Source organism: Scomber scombrus, chromosome 21 (genome assembly GCF_963691925.1).
Source record: "Scomber scombrus chromosome 21, fScoSco1.1, whole genome shotgun sequence".
Classification (NCBI taxonomy): Eukaryota; Metazoa; Chordata; class Actinopteri; order Scombriformes; family Scombridae; genus Scomber; species Scomber scombrus.
The window spans coordinates 25,033,900-25,057,037 of record NC_084990.1 but is presented as its reverse complement, the minus strand read 5'-3'; the positions used below and the strand labels follow the sequence as shown (position 1 = coordinate 25,057,037).

General features: G+C 41.3%; 1 pseudogene; it reads left to right on the top strand.

The window, feature by feature from the left end:
* The first annotated feature begins 5 nt into the window (after positions 1–5).
* LOC134003176 (scavenger receptor cysteine-rich type 1 protein M160-like) lies at positions 6–22,861 on the top strand (annotated as a pseudogene).
* The last annotated feature ends 277 nt before the right edge of the window (positions 22,862–23,138 follow it).

Below are 23,138 nucleotides of genomic sequence, written 5' to 3'. Positions count from 1 at the left end.
GGAGCTTGACTGTGGGACTCCTTTAGTCCTCCAGGGGGCGCTCTATGGAGAAGTGGAGGCTCCAATGTGGACCAAAGAGTTCCAGTGTGGAGGCAATGAGTCTGCTCTCCTGGACTGTAGAAGATCAGACTCAGCTAGAAGAACCTGCTCACCTGGTAAAGCTGTTGGACTCACCTGCTCAGGTAGAAGAGGAGCTGCAGCTTTGATTTGTCTTCATTTCTGTTCTAATGAAACTCACTTTATTCTTTTACTGATGACTCTCTTGTTTCTGTTCAGAGCCTTACAGGTTGGTGGGAGGAGCCAGTCGCTGTGCAGGTACACTGGAGCTGAAACAGGGAGAGTGGAGACCAGTGAGTTACCCTGACTGGACCCTAAAGGAAACAGATGTAATATGCAGATATCTGGACTGTGGCTCTGCTATTTCACAAAGCAGAATTGAAGTCGGATCTGATCCTCCATTCAGTATTTCTGTATGGAGGATCAGATCTGACTGTGTAAAGTCTGGATCTGCACTGAGGGACTGTGTATCATCATATTCCTCTTACTTCATCATGGAAATCACCTGCTCAGGTAAGTCCATCAGTGACATCATCTCTGACAGTAATACTCTCCTTCCTCTGTCACAGTGATAGTTGGTGGTTTCCATTGGACTGAACTGTAAACTTATCCAGGACGACAGCATCCTAAAGGGTAGAGAAGTTAGCTTGTTCCTGGAGGCTCATTGATTCAAACTGAGACAATCTGCACCTTTAAGGATATTCACACTCCAAGAGAAAGCAGCAGTAGTAGCAGTTTAGAGTTACAATATACTGTATGTATATGGTATTTAATCATTTGTATTAACACAGTGTAAACAGAGCAGTTTTCTGCTCTCTGTCAGCTCAGTGTCAGAACCATGATCAGATGTAGTGACTTCAAACTAGGGATCAGTTTCATTAGGATTTTATCAATACTACTACTCTTATCAATACCTCTTATTGATCTGGTTCTTCATTAATACTCTTATCAGCTCTTTATATTATAATAAAATTATTACTATATTAAAACGATAGTTAATGAAAGTCATGAATCCACAACAGGACTATAATGTATTTATATATTAGAGTCAAAAATACAGAGTTTGCTGACATCAACAACAATGTTTACAACAGTGTCACAATATGAACTCAATAATATCTCCATGGAAACAAGCAGAACCCAAAACCAGATTTCACCATCCAATAATCTCACTCCTTGTTTTCTTCAAGTACTGATAAAAGAACTGAGCTTAAAAATACCTCAGGTTTTTAAGTGTTTAATACTGGTTCCAGTTCAGAAGCAGGTTTCAGGGGGCATCCCTACCTCAGACCAGTGTTAATAATTACAGTTCAATCAGGAGAGACCAGAGAATGAAGTAAAAGTAATCGTTATGATAGAGATGATATTCATGATTAGGTATATTCTAAGCCACTTGGTGTTTGGACTCTGCAGGGAGAGTTTTAGAATCAAAGGACGTCTGTCCTGAGCAGCAGTAAGATAGTTCCCCCCATGGAGTCCAGATACTGGTGGTTACTGATGACTTTGATCAATCAATCTCGGGCCAAATCACAACAACAATCATCTTGAGGCACTTTTCACATGGAGCATGACTAGACTGTATTCTTTGATTAATTTTATCATGAGCAAGCACTTGGGTATGAATGTGCTCTCTCTCTTTATCAGTTGTTACTTTCAAATTCAGAAACAGCTTTATTGGTATGAATGTTGCAGTTAAATATTCCCAAAACTAATGACGGTCCTCTCTCTCTCCAGACTCTGTCAGGCTGGTGAATGGGAATAGTCTGTGTTCAGGCAGACTGGAGGTGAAGTCTGAGCAGTCGTGGTCCTCAGTGTGTGAAGCTGACTTTGACCAGCAGGATGCAGAGGTGGTCTGTAGGGAGCTTGGCTGTGGGACTCCTTCAGTCCTCCAGGGGGCGCTGTATGGAGAAGTGGCGGCTCCAATGTGGACCAAAGAGTTCCAGTGTGGAGGCAATGAGTCTGCTCTCCTGGACTGTAGAAGATCAGACTCAGCTAGAAGAACCTGCTCACCTGGTAAAGCTGTTGGACTCACCTGCTCAGGTAGAAGAGGAGCTGCAGCTTTGATTTGTCTTCATTTCTGTTCTAATGAAACTCACTTTATTCTTTTACTGATGACTCTCTTGTTTCTGTTCTAATGAAACTCACTTTATTCTTTTACTGATGACTCTCTTGTTTCTGTTCTAATCAAACTCACTTTATTCTTTTACTGACGACTCTCTTGTTTCTGTTCAGATCCTGTCAGGTTGGTGGGAGGAGCCAGTCGATGTGCAGGTACACTGGAGGTGAAATATGGAGAGTGGAGACCAGTGAATGGCAAATTCTTTCAGTTGACCATGGAGGAAACAGATGGAATCTGTAGATATCTGGATTGTGGCTCTGCTGCCTCAACCAGAAGCAGAAATGTGGACTCAGACAGATCTGTATGGAGGATCAGATTTCACTGTCTTAATTCTGGATCTGACCTGAGGGACTGTGTGTCATCATATTCCTCTTCCTCCATTGTGGAGCTCACCTGCTCAGGTAAGTCCATCAGTGACATCATCTCTGACAGTAATATTTTCCTTCCTCTGTCACAGTGATAGTTGGTGGTTTCCATTGGACTGAACTGTAAGCTTATCCAGGACGACAGCATCCTAAAGGGTAGAGAAGTTAGCTTGTTCCAGTTCAGAAGCAGGTTTCAGGGGGCATCCCTACGTCAGACCAGTGTTAATAATTACATTACAGTTCTCTGTAATTCTCACCCCACCTTCCACGTCAGCCGGGTAAAACCCATCAAGGAGAGTCTGATGGTTCCTGCGGCCTTGCCCCCTCCGCCACCGCGGATGGTCGATGGTGGTCCTGTCTACTCCGTGAAGGCCCTTCTGGATGTGCGCAACAGGGGTCAGGGAAGACAATTCCTGGTGGACTGGGAGGGCTACGGTCCGGAGGAACGACAATGGGTCCCTGCAAGCTTCATTGTGGACCCTGACCTCATCATGGACTTTTACAATTCTCACCCTCAGTTGTTTGGTCCGTCAGAGCCGCCCCTACAGGTGGGGGGGGTACTGTCATGTCCAAGAAGAAACATTAAGTTATGTATAGTTTTGTTTGTCTCGTGACTTCCTGTTTTATTTTGAAATCTAACTCTCCTTTCGTTTCAGGTAACTTCCTCCTTCCCCTTGTGTGTTTCCCACTGGTCTGATTGTTTCCACCTTGTGTGTGTATATAGCCTGCGTCTCCCTTTGTCCTGTGCCAGTTCGTCTTGTCTTGTTGTCAGAGAACCACGCCAGCCACGTTATCCCAAGTCAGGTTTTGAATTCTGTGTTACGTGTTTGCCATAGTCTTGCTTAACATTATTTTGATACTTTGTCTTTGCCTTTGTCCTGAATCTTTGTTGGTTTTCCTCGAAAGAGTGATTTGTTTTTTTGCTCTACAGTTTTTCCTCTGTAAGAGTGATTTTGCTTTGCTACTTTGTTATTAAAATATTGTTAATTTTTTTACTTTGTCTCGGAGTCGTGCATCTGGGTTCAAGTCCTAGTTGAGTTGTGACAGAGCTGAGGTCTGATAGCATGAGCTGCTACTGCTGAAAGCAATAATCTGACAGAGGAAAACAGGAGTCTAATTCAGATTAGCTGTAGCTTCATCCATTATTCTACTGTGAACAGAGTTATGAGGGGCGTGATACCTAATAACAGAGAGACTCCTCCTTTTAAACTTCTACATCTTCTTTTTTCAGGTATAATGCATTTCTGTCCACCACTGGTTCATTCTTCATTCTACCACAAGAAATAACATAAAATATTTCCGTAAATAAAGACTTGAGTCAGGGTATGAATGTGCTCTGTCTCTTTATCAGATGTTCCTTTTAAATTCAGAAAAAGCCTTATTGGTATGAATGTTGCAGTTAAATATTCCCAAAACTAATGATGGTCCTCTCTCTCTCCAGACTCTGTCAGGCTGGTGAATGGGACTAGACTGTGTTCAGGCAGACTGGAGGTGAAGTCTGAGCAGTCGTGGTCCTCAGTGTGTGAAGCTGACTTTGACCAGCAGGATGCAGAGGTGGTCTGTAGGGATCTTGGCTGTGGGGCTCCTTCAGTCCTCCAGGGGGCGCTCTATGGAGAAGTGGAGGCTCCAATGTGGACCAAAGAGTTCCAGTGTGGAGGCAATGAGTCTGCTCTCCTGGACTGTAGAAGATCAGACTCAGCTAGAAGAACCTGCTCACCTGGTAAAGCTGTTGGACTCACCTGCTCAGGTAGAAGAGGAGCTGCAGCTTTGATTTGTCTTCATTTCTGTTCTAATGAAACTCACTTTATTCTTTTACTGATGACTCTTGTTTCTGTTCTAATGAAACTCACTTTATTCTTTTACTGATGACTCTCTTGTTTCTGTTCAGAGACTGTCAAGTTGGTGGGAGGAGCCAGTCGCTGTGCAGGTACACTGGAGATGAAACAGGGAGAGTGGAGACAAGTGACTTATTCTGGCTGGACCCTGAAGGAAGCAGCTGTAATGTGTAGATATTTGGACTGTGGCTCTGCTGTTTCAACCAGAAGCAGATATGAAGCCTCACGTAGATCTGTATGGAGGATCAGATCTGGTTGTCTTGAGTCTGGATCTGACCTGAAGTACTGTGTATTATCAGATTCCTCTTCCTACACCGTGGAGGTCACCTGCTCAGGTAAGTCCATCAGTGACATCATCTCTGACAGGTTTCAGGGGGCATCCCTACCTCAGACCAGTGTTAATAATTACAGTTCTCTGTAGTCTGAGCTGAGGTCCAACATTTAATTATTATTATATTAATATTACATTTTCCAACTCTTAATTTCCGATACTGATATCACCTGATAGCGACATATGTAGGCTTTTTACACCAAAACTGTTAGGTAACGACCTGCAGGAATACACAGAGACAGAAATGGGATTCATCTCCAAATGTGTTGATGAAGTGACAACTGTTAAAACACGTGCCACAAATAAGCCATGGTTGACAGACGAGGTTCGTTCACTCCTGAAGACCCGCGATTCTGCCTTTAAAGCTGGCGATGCTGCAGCATATATGGAGGCAAGGAACAATCTGAAAAGGGGGATCAGAGAGGCTAAAAAACAGTATGGGAGGAACTTGGAGAAGAACTATACCATGGACACAAGGCGCCTGTGGCAGGGATTTCAGACAGTAACAGGCTATAAACATACAGCCAAAACAGCTCAGTGCAACACTCCCAGATGACCTAAACAGGTTCTATTCCCGGTTTGAGGACACCAACACCAGGAGTGCACAAAGGCTGACACCAGCATCTACTGACCAGGTTCTACAGCTGTCTACTGAGAGTGTTAGGAGGACCTTCTCCAGGATAAATCCTAGAAAGGCCTCCGGACCAGACAATGTACCAGGCCGTGTCTTAAAGAGCTGTTCAGCCGAACTAAAGGATGTCTTCACGGACATTTTTAACACCTCTCTCTGCCAAGCTGTTGTGCCCACCTGTTTTAAGAGTGCCACCATAGTACTAGTTCCTAAAAATTCAAACCCCCACTGTCTAAATGACTATCGCCCTGTTGCCCTCACACCAGTTGCCATGAAATGCTTCGAGCGGCTTGTCAAGGACCACATTAAATCCCACTTTCCTGCCAGCATGGATCATCTACAGTTTGCATACAGGACAAACCGGTCTACGGAGGATGCCATATCCATCCTGCTCCACCTCACCCTCACTCATCTGGAAGACAAGAACACCTACGCCAGGATCCTGCTAGTTGATTTTAGCTCGGAGTTTAATACCATCCTGCCACAGCAGCTGGTGGAGAAACTGCAGCTGCTGGGAGTGGGCACTAACACCTGCAACTGGGTCAAAATCAACAGCAGAACATCCAACACTATCACAGTGAGTACTGGATCACCACAGGGATGTGTTCTGAGCCCACTACTCTTTACCATGCTGACGCATGACTGTTCTGCCAATCATAACACCAACCACATAATTAAATTGGCTGATGACACAACCGTTGTGAGGCTCATCACATATGGAGATGAATCAGCATACAGGGATGAGGTGGAGACCCTAATGACTTGGTGCAATTCACACAAACTCTCTCTCAACACGAAAAACAAAGGAGGTGATAATTGACTTTAGGAAGGCTCAGCCAGCCCACTATCCTCTATTAATCATCAGCGGCACTGTTGTTGAGAGAGTCCAGAGCACCAAATTCCTCGGGATCCATCTCAGGGAAGACTTGACCTCCAGAGACAATACCACAGCTGTAGCCAGGAAAGCACAACAGCGTCTTCATCTACTCCAGAGGCTGAAGAGAACAGGCCTCTCCAAGTCAGCCCTGACTGTGTTCTACCGTGGGACCATCAAGAGCATCCTCACCTACTGTATCACTTCCTGGTACGGGAACAGCAGAGCAGAAGAGAGACAGAGACTGAGCAGAGTGATTAAAACAGCAGAGAGGATTATTGGTGTCCCGCTGTAACCATTGCTGGAAATCTACAATGAGATGCACACGCAAAGGGAAATGCATCATCCAGGACTCCTCTCATCCCTCTCACAGACACTTTTCTTTGTTGCAGTCAGGAAGGAGATACAGGAGCATTTGGACAAGGACTTCTAGATTACATAACAACTGTTTCCCATCTGCTGTCAGACTACTGAATGCACAACAATAATCACAATAATCACTGGCTCTCTGTCCTCCCCACTATGCACTTAACTAACTTAGAACTTATTAACTATCTATGGAATATTTATTTACATAGTGTCTTAATTTTAATTTTTAATTTGAATGTTAATTATTGCACTGTACTCTCTTTTAAAGTGTTTTAACTTGTGAAACAGTATTTCGTTTTTATGTACCTCCATAAGAATGACAATTAAAGTGAATTGATTTAACATTTAATTATTGTTGTATTAATATAATATTGTCCAACTCTTAATTTCCGATACTGATATTTGCAGGCTTTTTACACCAGAACTATTAGATAACAACATAACATATCTCCTATTGTTGAATTAACACATTAAGCCTAATTTTATTGTGATGCCCCACTGGATGCAAACATAAATGCAACATGGCTTTCCACATGTAAACACTGTCTTTGCAAAATAAGAGAACAACTTCAACTTAAGTTATGGAAAAAAGTGCCAATGACAACGAGGAAGTAAACCTTGTTCCTGGTTTGTGTGCTCGTGTACATGGCAATGGACGATATGAACTTGTTAGCCACGGTAAGCGACCCACGAGTCTAGCATGTTGTTGTTATACGTCATCAAGCGTGCACCGGTAAACGTCCCATGCTGCGTTCATGCAGGCTCAGAAATGCTGAAGCCTACAGAGCAAACATCGGTTATAAAAACCTGATACCGATACTTCCAGATATTACATTTTTAAGTTAATACCCTACCCAAAACTAATGATGGTCCTCTCTCTCTCCAGACTCTGTCAGGCTGGTGAATGGGACTAGTCTGTGTTCAGGCAGACTGGAGGTGAAGTCTGAGCAGTCGTGGTCCTCAGTGTGTGAAGCTGACTTTGACCAGCAGGATGCAGAGGTGGTCTGTAGGGAGCTTGGCTGTGGGGCTCCTTTAGTCCTCCAGGGGGCGCTCTATGGAGAAGTGGAGGCTCCAATGTGGACCAAAGAGTTCCAGTGTGGAGGCAATGAGTCTGCTCTCCTGGACTGTAGAAGATCAGACTCAGCTAGAAGAACCTGCTCACCTGGTAAAGCTGTTGGACTCACCTGCTCAGGTAGAAGAGGAGCTTCAGCTTTGATTTGTCTTCATTTCTGTTCTAATGAAACTCACTTTATTCTTTTACTGATAACTCTCTTGTTTCTGTTCAGAGCCTGTCAGGTTGGTGGGAGGAGCCAGTCGCTGTGCAGGTACACTGGAGGTGAAACAGGGAAAGTGGAGACCAGTGAGTTACTCTGTCTGGATCCTGAATGACTCTGTCTGGTCCCTTAAGGAAGCAGATATAATATGTAGATATTTGGACTGTGGCTCTGCTGTTTCAACAAGAAGCAAAAATGGAGCCTCACTCAGATCTGTATGGTGGATCAGATCTGAATGGTTTCAGCCTGGATCTGACCTGAGGGACTGTGTATCATCAGGTTCCTCTTCCTCCATCTTGGAAATCACCTGCTCAGGTAAGTCCATCAGTGACATCATCTCTGACAGTAATACTCTCCTTCCTCTGTCACAGTGATAGTTGGTGGTTTCCATTGGACTGAACTGTAAACTTATCCAGGACGACAGCATCCTAAAGGGTAGAGAAGTTAGCTTGTTCCTGGAGGCTCATTGATTCAAACTGAGACAATCTGCACCTTTAAGGATATTCACACTACAAGAGAAAGCAGCAGTAGTAGCAGTTTAGAGTTACAATATACTGTATGTATATGGTATTTAATCATTTGTATTAACACAGTGTAAACAGAGCAGTTTGCTGCTCTCTGTCAGCTCAGTGTCAGAACCATGATCAGATGTACTGACTTCACACTAGGGATCAGTTTCATTAGGATTTTATCAATACTACTACTCTTATCAATACCTCTTATTGATCTGGTTCTTCATCAATACTCATATCAGCTCTTTATTATTATAATGAAATTATTACTATATTAAAATTATAATTAATGAAAGTCATGAATCCACAACAGGACTATAATGTATTTATATTTTAGAGTTAAAAATACAGAGTCTGCTGACATCAACAACAATGTTTACAACAGTGTCCCAATATGAACTCAATAATATCTCCATGGAAACAAGCAGAACCCAAAACCAGATTTTACCATCCAATAATCTCACACCTTGTTTTCTTCAAGTACTGATAAAAGAACTGAGCTTAAAAATACCTCAGGTTTTTAACTGGTTAATACTGGTTCCAGTTCAGAAGCAGGTTTCAGGGGGCATCCCTACCTCAGACCAGTGTTAATAATTACAGTTCTCTGTAGTCTGAGCTGAGGTCTGATAGCACGAGCTGCTACTGCTGAAAGCAATAATCTGACAGAGGAAAACAGGAGGAGTCTAATTCAGATTAGCTGTAGTTTCATCCATTATTCTACTGTGAACAGAGTAATGAGGGGCGTGATTACCTAATAATAGAGAGACTCCTGCTTTTAAAGTACTACGTAGGCAATATTCTCAACCCTTACTCTCCATTCAAATAATCCAAAAAAGTGTTGAGTTGCTTTTTCCCCTGTGCTGATGGTTTAGAGGACTGGTTGAAATGAAGCACTCAGTCTGTTTATCATGAACTGAAGTGAGGAGTGATACAGTCACTTATATCTGTGTTGTCATGTCTCTCCAGGTCAGCAGGAGTTAGACGTCAGGACCGCAGGAGAACACTGAGATGGATTATTATCATCCCAGTTCGTCCAGCTGAAGAGGAAAGAGCCTAAGGAGCAGAGTAGGACCTCCAAGGAGCCACACAAGCCCTCAGAAGCAGAAAATCATGTTTGGTTTCCTGCCTCCTCTCATTCTCTGGTCTTTTCAGCCCAGTATGGCGATGAATGACGTCCATGTTGGTTGATTCCGCAGCTTCTGATTTACATCCAGCACTAACGCTGGATGATTGATGATTGATGAGTTTATATCTTTTTCTTTCACTGCCTCTTATATTCTATATACTACTTATTCAGCTTTAATGCATTACTACTATATTCAAAATAAGAGATTTTTGAGATAAAGAAACTGAGAAAATCAAAATTGAGTGAAATCAAATGTTTTATCAATCAATCAATCTTTATTTGTATAGCGCCAAATCACAACAAAGTTATCTCAAGGCACTTTACACATAGAGCAGGTTCTAAACCGTACTCTTCAAGTTTTAATTTATAAAGAGACCCAACATTCCCACATGAGCAAGCATTTAGCGACAATGGCAAGAAAAAACTCCCTTTTAACAGGAAGAAACCTCAGGCAGAACCAGGCTCAAAGTGGGCGGCCATCTGCCTCGACCGGTTGGGGTAGAGGGGAGAGAGAGGAAGAATAGGAGAGAGAGAGAGTAGCACATTGAAAATAAACATTGAAACTAGAAGGTCCGGGACTGGAATCTGTCATCCGGACGTCTACAGGCCCAGATTACCTGTGAGATGAGAAAGCACAGACAACTCCGGGGAAGAAGTGTAGGTTACTGAATGCATTAATAGTACATGAATGTTATTGGATATAGATGGATGGATAGAGAGAGAGAGAGGAGGAAAGAGGAGCTCAGTGCATCATGGAGGTAGGAGTCCCCCGGCAGTCTAAGCCTATAGCAGCATAAACTAGGAGCTTGCTAACTATAAGCTCTATCAAAAAGGAAAGTTTTAAGCCTACTCTTAAAAGTAGAGAGGGTGTCTGCCCTCCGGACCGAATCTGGGAGATGGTTCCACAGGAGAGGAGCCTGATAACTGAAGGCTCTGCCTCCCATTCTACTTTTAGAGATACTAGGTACCACAAGTAGGCCTGCGTTCTGGGAGCGCAGTGTTCTGGTAGGTACATAAGGTACTATGAGCTCTTTAAGGTATGATGGAGCCTGACCAGTAAGAGCTTTAAAAGTGAGGAGAAGGATTTTAAATTCTATTCTTGATTTTATGGGAAGCCAATGCAGTGAAGCTAAAATAGGAGTAATGTGATCTCTCTTTCTAGTTTTTGTCAGAACGCGTGCAGCTGCATTCTGGACCAGTTGGAGAGTCTTTAGAGACTTGTTAGGGCAGCCTGATAATAATGAATTACAATAATCCAGCCTAGAAGTAACAAATGCATGGATTAGTTTTTCAGCATCATTTTGAGACAGAATATGTCTGATTTTTGAAATGTTACGCAGATGAAAATAGGCAGACCTTGAAATTTGTTTTATGTGGGAATTAAAGGACAACTGTTTTGCTGTTCCTTGTGTTTCTGCTGAATGTTCACTCAGCCCTCATTTATTGTATGTTACAGCTTCATGCTAATAAATCTAATGCATCAATAACACTTTTACACCTTTTTTATTCATTTGTTTGTAATTTACAGGAAGGGAGTAACAACATTATACTCATATATATGATATACAGTAAAGAAGAACACAAAAACTTGCTCCTAAACAGGAGTCCAAAGGCCATCATGGACTTCCTCCGTCATCCCAAATGGTATCAACAGAAATAACTAAGCAAATACACATATGTACATTTATGAAGTGACCAAAGAGTGTACATACAGTATACTATGTACATGTATGATATGCATATAAATATATAACCTGAAGGGGAGAAAACTAAACAAGCAGAATCTAAGAAAAAGAAAAAAGTAAAAAAATGTATAATAGCACTGATTCTCTGGAAGAGCGTAATTGTGCTGTGACCAGTACATGAGGTGGTTTCCAGTCACACGATACCAGCTAACCATTAACGCTCATCATTTACAGTTAGCTTCAATACTGCGGACATTAACAAACCATATGATAAAAAGTTCCAATGATAATAATAATAATAACAATAATTTAAAAAAAAAACAATAAAAATATTAAGAATATAAAATGCATTTTATTTATAGGCGCCTTACAAGACACATGAAAACAACAACAGCACATCAAACATAATAAAATCAACTGAAAAAGCCCGGTCTCCCCTGAGCTTTAGCTTGGATCTGGGCACAACTAAAAGCGACTGGTCATGGTGGAGGTACATGTGTTTCAATCCCTCAGATAAGTTGGCACTCTGAGATCTTGAGTGGAGAAGGGGCTACTAATCACTTCCTTGGGGTCGTCAGGTGGGCACCCTCATTGATGTTTCGTTGATAGACTCACAACACCTCCAGAGTTCTCAACAGCATCACCTAGCATCCCAGGTGCGCTCCCCTCAGCTTTCACCCCTCTTGCTGGTCATTTCGCAGCCCAGACGGAATCCTTTCTTTTCAGCCAGATCCAGCTGCTACTTCGTTCTGCATCCTCTGACAGTGACCTCACTGTTTGCCATCTTCTTCAGGAGCTTAGATGTTGAGGTGGCTATAAACCCTCTACAGCCAACCTCTACCGGGTTGACCTTGGTCCGCCAGCCTCGTTGTTCTGCCTCTGCTGCTAAGTCAGTATATGTCAATCTCTTGCGTTCACACACTTCATCAACCGCAACCTCCGACAGGACAGTTAACTCCAGTATGTGAAGGGACTTCTGCGAGGTTGACCATCGGATCATATCCAGTCTGAGGTTAGTTGTGATTATCTCTGTCAGAGCCTTTGGCCTAGGTCAACCTGCATTTTTCAGTCCTGGACGGCATCCAGGAGGGTCTCCAAGGAAGTTGTCCAGCTTCCACAAAGGAGATGGTGTTTGGGAAACTGGACGTCGGGGGAGGGAGGGCATTGGTGGTGGATATCCTTCGCTCCAAGGTAGTGGCCAGTTGTTGCAGGACACTGTTGTGCCTCTTTGCGAGAGACTGATTTTGCAGCCAGTAAGAATATGCTGTAATGTTCACGAATTTTCCTTGCATGATGGATATGCTCCTTAACTTGCTGGGTTTCAACTTCATCATTGCCCAAGTTATGTTGGTGTTAATCTTATTCAGCAGCCACTTGGTACATGCGATGGTTGAGGTGAGGGTGGTCATATCAACCATATAGGCGCGAATGGGAGTTAGGCGCTGTCCAGAGTGCAGATGTTCTCCTCCTACCACCTATTTGGGTGTTCGAATGATTGCTTCCATAGCCGGGTCAGTGAAAAACAAGGGTTGGCAAGATGAGAAATTCAAAAATGTATTAAAAAATAGTTTTAAAAGCAGCATCAGGTTTATTAATATGTATATTTTGTGTTTCTGTTGGTTTTGTGTCATTTAAAATGACATTTGCAACATTTGTTTTTACCAAAAGTAAGACTGAATGCTCCTGAAAAGGTCCCATGGTGTAACCACAAAGAATGATAAATATTGGATATTTGAATCACCTACAGTGTGTTTAATCGGACAATAGGAATTTTGAATAATGTATCTTTAAAAGATGTGCGTGGGCAGAAAGAGAGAGGAACTGGTTCCAGTCCTCCATCATGAGTTCAGTGGTTCTGGCTCAGAGATGATGTTATTATATTATAAAGAGATCAGGTGGTTCAGATGATATTATTTTATTATGATCTCAATCTCCTGTTATAAGGCCTTCTTCACAATTTTAACAAAATAGCCTCTTAAATGGTGCTTGCACGTTGTGACACATCATGTGTATAATGTAAGATCATGCCAAACTAGTTGAAATGGTGTTTTATTGAGAATTTGAGCATTTTTTAAGAAAGTGTAATTTCTTTGGTTCAAGTTTTGATGGTTACACCACTTAAAGTCCGTGAGCCAGGGCCTCAAAATATGGAAACCGTTACAGAAAAAGTGGCAAAGGCTACCATACCATTTCTGAAAGCCTGGAATCTCAGCTTTTCAATGATGTATGATGGCCATCTGACAAGAGTAGCTGTTTTGAGTTAACACACATAATGTAAACTAAGGTTGAGAAAAATAATGCGTATAAATCAAGCAGAACACTGACAGCTGAAAATCTATATTGGACATATTGGAATATTTTTTTTATTTTGTTATGTTTGGTATCATTTTAAAGGGGAGACTCTGGACTTTGATTTAAATCCCTTTGTGAACAGTTTGGATAAGTACAGCCAACCCTGGAGCTCTTCAAACTTTTAATCACACACATTTTCCTGCCATTTCCGCCTAAGTCATCTTTGTCTTTTAATCCTGTGGCACCAGGGAGCATCAAAGAAACAAAATCCAAACACTGAAATACTGGTATGACCCTAAGGATTCAGAAAATGTATCATTTACCCATATTATCTGATTTGGAGGGGGTGATTTTCAGTGTTATATCAGACATGGCGTTTGAGAAAATAATGCCTATAAATTAAGCAGAACACTGACATAGCTGAAAATCTAAAAAACGGTATAACAAATAACAAATGAGACATGGATTCCTATGTTTTAAGGTGTGGTAAACCCAATTATGACATTGCCATTACTGAAAAAGGTCAAGGTCATGACTTTTAGGCATGATCAATGACATTTTATGACATTTTCGTACCGATTGCATCATTCAAGGCCACGACACTAATCAAACTCCTCGTCGGAATCCTCATCAGAGGAATAGGATTGTTTCTCATCAGCAAAGTCATCCTTCTGGTTTTTGCACTGTCTTGCATGGCATAGGTCAGTGCAGGCCAAGTTGTTGGCAACACACTGACATGATGGAGTGACACAGTCCCTCTTGCATGAGCAGGACAGAAACTCAAGTACTGCTTGTGGACCATTGGAGACATTGAACCAGTCTATGGAGAGCTGCAAGTCACAATCTTGGTCCACTCTAGACCACCCATGCTCAACTGGGGAAGGAACTTCAGGGTTGTTCTCGAGGCATCTTCTCCAGATAGCACCTTGATAGGTAGCTCTGAGACAGTGCTTCCTGAGAGAATCTGAGCATGGAGGTAACTGCCAGGATTCTACGCCTTTCTTTGCACAAAAAAGTGCATACCTCATTTCATTGATGTTGGTGATTCTGGACGGTCCTCTCTCTCTCCAGACTGTCAGGCTGGTGAATGGGACTAGTCTGTGTTCAGGCAGACTGGAGGTGAAGTCTGAGCAGTCGTGGTCCTCAGTGTGTGAAGCTGACTTTGACCAGCAGGATGCAGAGGTGGTCTGTAGGGAGCTTGGCTGTGGGGCTCCTTCAGTCCTCCAGGGGGCGCTCTATGGAGAAGTGGAGGCTCCAATGTGGACCAAAGAGTTCCAGTGTGGAGGCCATGAGTCTGCTCTGCTGGACTGTAGAAGATCAGACTCAGCTAGAAGAACCTAGAAGCTAGAAGGAGCTGCAGCTTTGATTTGTCTTCATTTCTGTTCTAATGAAACTCACTTTATTCTTTTACTGATGACTCTCTTGTTTCTGTTCAGATCCTGTCAGGTTGGTGGGAGGAGCCAGTCGCTGTGCAGGTACACTGGAGGTGAAACATGGAGAGTGGAGACCAGTAGAGCATTATGACTGGACCCTGAAGGAAGCAGATATAATATGTAAATATTTGGACTGTGGCTCTGCTGTTTCTTCAGAAGCCAGAAATGAAACCTCAGACAGATCTGTATGGAGGATCAACCCTTACTGTCTTTATTTTGGATCTGACCTGAGGGACTGTGTATTTTCATCAGTTTACTCTTCATTCATCATGGAGCTCACCTGCTCAGGTACGTCCATCAGTGACATCATCTCTGACAGTTATATTTTCCTTCCTCTGTCACAGTGATAGTTGGTGGTTTCCATTGGACTGAACTGTAAACTTATCCAGGACGACAGCAACATTCAACTTCTCAAAGAAGAAGAAAGATTCATCATCTCTCTGTATTTACAGACCTGCTGCTTCAGCCAATCATCTCTCTGTATTTACAGACCTGCTGCTTCAGCCAATCATCTCTGTGTATTCTACCATGGACGGGGTCTCCGGGGCCCAGCAGCAGGGGTTTCAGGTTCTCCAGGGCTCCAACTTCACCATCAGCTGCTCCGTCCAGCCTCAGTACCCAGGAGGCTCCTTCCAGCTCACCTTCACCTCCTCCAACACAACACACAACTACACCCAGCCAGCTGTCAATCACTCTGCTGACTTCCTGTTTCCTGCTGCAGACCCCGCCCACCAAGGAAACTACAGCTGTGTTTATGGCGTCTATGTTTTTTCTCATAACTTCTCCTCTGAGAGCCGTCTGCTCTCTCTCACTGTCACAGGTAAGCTGAAGCAGAGTGTGAAGCTCAGTCCAACTGAGACGTCATACTGACTTTGTTTCCATGTTTGATAAAAAGTCATGAGGCAGCAGGAGCGACCCAGCGACCTACAGAGAGCTGAGTCACAGTCTGATGAAGGAGCTGTAAACTGTTTCCTTCCCGGCTTCTTTAACATTATTCAACCATAACAACTGTGTTGGAGTGGAAAGTAAAAGTGAAGCCAGATAAGCACTATAATGATAATAAACAGGGCTTTACATGATGAACTCAGAGCTTCACCAGGATCACATCTGATTTAACTGCATGTAAAGATGTTGACTGTTAACAATCAGTTGAATCATTTTAACCAGACAGGAGCTTTAAGGAGAGAATCAGCAGACTTTCATTCATTCTTTCAAAGCAGCTGTGAACACATTAGTGGTTTTTGTTGAACATCATCAGCATACAGAGAGGATCAGATGAACTTATTCTCTAAGAGCTGAATCAACAAGCTGCTTCAGACTTCACTGATTTTAGGAGATTTAACGTCAGTAAAGTTCCTGTTTGATGGGAGCTGTTGTCCTCATGATGTCATGTGATCTAATGTGATCACTGAATGTGTCTCATCAGATCCAGATGAGAAATCCTCAGATAAGACACCTTACAGAACAGGTTCTATCATCCCACCAGTCGTCCTGCTGGTGGCTCTGCTGTTGGTCGTCATTATCATCTATTTCATCCTGAAGGTACTGAACATGTTTGTTTAGAGGACTGGTTGAAATGAAGCACTCAGCCTGTTTATCTTGAACTGAAGAGAGGAGTGATGCAGATCTGTGTTGTCATGTCTCTCCAGGCCAGCAGGGGGCAGAAGTCAGACCCACAGGAGGACACTGAGATGGATTATTATGACCTCGGTGTTTCCAGAGCTGAAGGAGAGCCGGCTGAAGAGGAAGAAGCTCAGGGAGCCCTGACAGCAGTTGGTCATCACCAGCACCAACGCTCCAAAACAGGAAGTAGTGAGACCTTTATTGAGCCGACTAGAAGAAGAGCAGAGAGGAGATCTGATTGGATGATTGATGATTTATGAGTTTTTATCTTTTTTTCTTCACTGCCTTTTATATTCTATACACCACTTATTCAGCTCAAATGTGTTATTGCTATTTTCAATATATTTGATTTTTGAGAAAAAGAAAATGACAAAAATCAAAATCAAGTGAAATCAAATGTTTTATCTTTGTTTTGCTATTTTATCAGATGTGTTTCTGCTGAATGTTCACTCAGCCCTCATCTATTGTTTGCAGAGCTTCATTATTGAATGTTTCACTTGTTTATTGAGAGAAAAAAACCCAAATCAATGAAACTCCAGTCCACGTTTTCACTGATACCGACGGCTTCTCACATATTGTACACGTGCACGTGCACATACACACACACACACACACACACACACGTGCGGTGCTGCTGATGCTCGTTGTTGGTGATGCACAGACACCAGGAAGCTTAGGTGGTCAAACACTGTCACAATAAAATGTTCAGGACATTAATAACTTACTGAAACTAAATATTAGTATTTTGTCGCCTTTGTTTCTGTCTCTACAGACTATTCAGTTAGCTAAGAAGTGCTAATGCTACGTTAGTAAATAGTGAAAAGATGAGCAGGATGGTTACTTTTATTTGATTGTTACTGTAGAGAGGACCGGTCTGTTTTTGGTTATGTGTGTATACATATATATATATATATATTTATATTTTAACATTCTCCATATATGGCCGGATAATGTTAGGAAATGATTGAGTGTAAGGAGCAGTGATACCGTTCTAACAGATATTCATCTTGGAAGGGTGTTTCAGTTACCATGGTGACAGACTCAGAGTTTCAGTTACCATGGTGACAGACTCAGAGTTTCAGTTACCATGGTGACTGACTCAGAGTTTTAGTTACCATGGTGACTGACTCAGAGTTTCAGTTACCATGGTGACTGACTCAGAGTTTCAGTTACCATGGTGACTGACTCAGAGTTTCAGTTACCATGGTGACTGACTCAGAGTTTCAGTTACCATGGTGACTGACTCAGAGTTTCACTCATCTCAGGATTAACTTACTCTGAGTTTTCCACATAAACGGCTTTCTGGAAACACACCTGAGTCTCTGATGGACAGCAGCTGACTAATAAAAGCTGCTGACTCATTTATAAACTGGCTCATAAAACTGACAAATATTCTACTTTTCGAGGAGCAATCTTTGGCCTGCTGCTCACAGACTGGTACTTTACAGTCAGTTGTATTTACTATTTACATTCACTATTTACATTCACTATTTACATTCAGTATTTATATTCAGTATCATTAGTTCTGATTATAAACATGAAAGAATAGATACTGCTCACTAATTAATGATCAGTGCACCTCCTCTCCTGCCATCTAGGAGCATGAGAGAGAGTCAGAGACAGGAGCAGGATGCAGGGACAGAGCAGAGATCCTTCGCTGCTGTGAATGATGAAAGAGATTTAACAGCTTAGAATAATTTGTCAATGGAAATATTGAATAGGAAACATTTCAGTCAAGGTTCATTAAGCTTTTCATTGTCTTCTAATATGTGATCTGAGGCCAAACACTTCCTCTGGATGGAATTACAAAATGTACCCATCGTTTTCCTCCCAGTATAGTCAGCCCTGTTATAAAGAACCAGAATACAGGAAATTACAGCTACGCTATTAAAATGATTGTGTTAAATGTGTTATTACTATTTTCAGAATAAGAGATTTTTGAGTTGAATAAAACTGAGAAAAATCTAAATTGAGTGAAATTAAATGTTTTATCTTTGTTTTGCTGTTTCTTGTGTTTCTACTGAATGTTCACTATTGTATGTTACAGCTTCATGCTAATAAATCTAATGCAATATCATTTCTAATGTATTAATACAATATACAATTACAACAAACAATACAACACTTTTGTGTGATCAGTTTTGTATTAATTGGTTTGTAATTTAGAGGAAGGGAGTAACATTATTATAGTCATATCACATACAGCAAAGTGGAATAATAACCATTACCCCGAATAAACACAAATGTTGGTATGAGAATATTACTTAATGTGAGAAAAAGTGTTACATTGATGTTATGTTTACATTGTGCTGATCATCAGTTATGATGATGATGAAAGTCAACCCTATGGCAGGCGCAGGCCCTCCATGGATGAAAGTAGGATCCAAATATTGCATTAATCTCAGTGATGTTTACCCCCAGACATTTAAAACTGGAGTCACTCTCCAAGCTCCTTGGGTATGTGAAATATAAATATATATATATATTGATGTTGATTGATTGATTTATTTTACAGATTTTGATGGCATATCTATTGATTTTTCTATTAAATGAAAGTTTAATACATTTCAATGGAATTGCTTTATAATTAAAAATGTCGTTAATGTTCAGAAGGGCTTAACTCATGTATGCTGCGTAATGTATGACAGTAAGTTGGCATCATGTGTGTAGAGTGTCTGACACACATTCACAGTAAATGGTCTCACAGAGGGGTTTTTTCTTTCTTTTCATTTTGGTAATGAAAGAGAACTAAATAACTAAATAATGTCAAAGATTTATTTTCCAAAATAATCTTATGTTTAGGCGATTTCAGTATTTCTACATTTATTTATTTATATTTTTCTGTGTGAACTGTGGTAAACTTTCATATTTCAGTTTTACTCTGAAGTAGCAGAGCAAAAGAAAATGCTGATAATCAGCAAGCTCGGACTGAGAACGGGAAGAGGGTCAAAAAAGAGTGAAGTGAGAAAACAGAAGGGTGTTTGTGGTTTGTCAGCTTCCTGTTTTAAATCACACACTTTTAGTTTTTAATAATAACAACTCAAATCTTCCTAAACAACAAACAACTGTTTAAAATGAACTAAATGAAGTTATGAGGTTTTTCTGTGACAGAAAGCATCTGAGATTACAGAGAACATATTTGTTACCATGGCAACATGTTTATTGTCGTGTTACTTCCTGTTACTCTGTCAAACTGCTTATCAGAGTAAAATCTTGCTCACGTGAGATAAAAAGAGGAAACAGTTCATGTGATCAGCAGAGGAGAGCTATCGAGTCCGTCAGACAGACAGAGACAGACGGTCTACCTGGTCATGGATCACCTGCTGATGGTGTTGATGTTGCTGTGCAGCTCAGGTAGGACTCTGCTTTAATGATGGATGTGTGAAAGACTCAAAACCTCTTTGAAAAATACTGAATTTAAGTCAAAAGTTCACTGAAGGAAAATGTTATCAGTAAAAAGTAGTGAAATATCTTCAGTTCAGTCCTGATAGTTTCACATCGCTTCTTTTCACAGTTTAATAACTGATGTGTTAACATGGAAGCTGTAGTGGAGGCACACATTATATTTCCAGTGGACCATCTTGTTCCAGAAAAACTGACTTACGAACATTTAGAAGAAAGTTGAACAAATTCAGACTCATACGTAGCTACACAGCAGCCACATAAACCACACTGACGCTCTGATTGCTTAACAGCATGTGAAGTGCATTGATGTAGTGATCTATGCAAATAAACTGCAGACACATCAGGTGGTTAACAGTTTAAATGCTACTCTTGGGCTTAAGAGAAAAGGCAGGTGGGTGAAGGATACAAATGTTTTTTACCTCTTTTATTCCTGTCAACAACGGCAGCTTTTCAGAAAACATCACGATGTGTAAAACATCAGATGTCAGTGGAGATAAAAGATACATGGGAATTATAAATGAATCCATTAATTAAAATTAGCATCTCCTGTGGAAAAATTACTAATAAGTGGATGAGGAACAGGTGAGCAGACAAGGACAGACTGGAGGGACACTGAGGACTGATACAGGACAGGTGTGGAGGGGAAATGGGCTGGAAGGAGAGCAGGAACACAGAAGATAAAACACAGAGCAAACAACCCAAATATCAGTAAGTCAAACCAAATGAGCTAAAGGCAGAGGAAGTATTTGTACTTGTATTTTTCGGGTGACTTTTTACTTTTACTCCCTACATTTAAACACAAATATTACTTTCTACTCATTACATTGTCAAACAGGCTTGTTACTTTCAACCTCTGTGACTTTATTAAAAAGAAGACATGAAGTGCAAATAAGCGATAAAAGCCAGATCTTTGTTTTTCTTTTGGTGTGTTCGCTCTGTGTCGTCTTGGGTGGCTGCCCACATGTGTGCAGACAGTGCAGGAATATGACCAACACATGCTGTGCACTGTTTACAGAGGTGGATTATAACAGTAGTCTGTGACAGTGAGTGAGTCAGTGAGGAGAGATTAACGCCAGCAAAAAACATGAATGCTCGGCAGCGGAGATCCTAGGATCTGGGGGCCAGAAACAAGAACTGTTTCATTTATTCCATTTTTATGAGTCACATTTCAAACAAAATTCAGTGACTGCTATTCACTGCATGATCCAGCAAAAAAGGAAGCCTTCTGATTGGATGGGTCCCCCCCCCCCACAGCTAAAAGCCAGCATATAAACTGTAATAACTTGAATTGTGATGACAAAAATAAATATCTACATAAAAAAGATGAACAGATCAGAGGAAGAAGGGGGAAGGAGAAACACGTGTTTCTTTAAGTCTCCCGCGTCTTTCCTGGCACAATAACTAGTGAAAAAGCATCGTTTACGATGTGCAGCTTGCTTTTGTCCGACTCGGGTGACGTCATTGGCAGGAAGTGACGTCAGGCGCCTCACAGCCAATCAGGGAAGAGAATCCCCCAGGGGGAATATGGGATTTTGAGTTCTGCTTGATTTTACCCAGACCAGACAAAGCCATCTGCCAGGCTTTGAAGAACCAAACAACAGTGAGTGGGTTCATTCACATTTTGGGAGAAGCAAATTGAATCTAATAATGAAAAAAATCAACTATCATTATCTATGTCTACATGAATATTAAAGTCACCTACTATAATTACTTTATCAGAACTGAGGTCTGTAAAGTTGTCCAGGCTGGGTTAGGGTTAGCATCTGAGGACAACTAACAGACTACACATCTGTTACCATGGCAACGGCAGAGCATTTCTTGTCATGTACAGGACTGGCTGTTGGGAAATATTTTTTTTCTTATCAAATACACGTATTTGAGACACTTCCTGTTTCTCTGACAAACTGTTTCTCACATTTAACCCATCCAGTCATGAAGAAATTCTGACTGTGTCGTACTGATGGTCCATCATGACTGAATTCTGACGATGATGAAAAAAAAGGCAAATATATCAAAATCTGGTCAAAGTTTAGTGAACTGAGCCTTTAACCTGCAGTTAGTGGCTTCAGTGTTGTTTGTCTTCTGGCTGATGAGGAGATACATGAGGAGGAAAAAGGGTAACTAACATACCTAAACATACCTATTTAAGAGTTGATTGTCAATAAAAAAACAACAACAACAATAAGCACAGAACAACAAAACTGAACAAATTATACAGAATTAGTGTGCAGCTCAGGCAGGACTCTGCTTTAATGATGGATGTGTGAAAGATTTCAAAACATCTTTGTAAAATGATTTAAGTCTAAATCCTGCATTCAAAAAATGTATTAGTAGTAATGAAATATCTTATTTTCAGTGTAATGGCTTAGTGAGTCATTGCTGTTTTGAGGTTTCAAGTTTAGCGATTTGACTGTTGTCATCCTGGATTTCAATGTTTCCACGTCTGAATTTTTCTTGTTCTCAGGTCTCTGCTGGAAAAAAATCTCAATCTCAATAAGACTGTCTGGTTTGGTTTTTAGCTCCGTCTTCTAGTTACTGAAAACTGAACATGTTACTTTCACATATTATAACAGTCTGTGGCATATTTGGTAAAACAGATGTAAAGTCATATTGTGGTCCACTTTGCAGGTCAGTGGTAAACTGGTCAAATGACTCCTGAGTGAGTTCAATAATCTGTGTTTTCACTGAGATGAGCTCTGAGCTGCTGGAAAGCCTCACAGTGTTTGTTCAGTTCACAGCTCTGCACCAATATTAATATTAATTGTCTGATTTTCTCTCCAGGACTCCAGGCTGAAGATGATCACCAATCAGGTAAAAACAGAGAATGTATGTCATGTGGTCTGGGAACACCTCTGATCCTCCAGGAGGAGCTGGAGGACGTTACTCACACCTCCATCAGTGGTGGACAGTCAATCTATTTGGGTTTATGACCAAATACCCTCAAAACTAACAACTCATAAAATATGCTAATGTTAGCATTGGAAAGTGAAAATCCAGATTTGGTACAGTCATCACAGTTATATTTCATCACTGTCTGCTGCACACGGCTCATTTTTGTGTCTATAATATCTATAAAATGATTATTATTATTATGGGTTTGTTTACATGAAGTACTGTACATGAACTCTACTCATTGTTCCATTGTGGAACATTCACACTGCCTGCCTTTTGAAGGAGTTCATTAATCAGACATTCAGTGACTCTTAG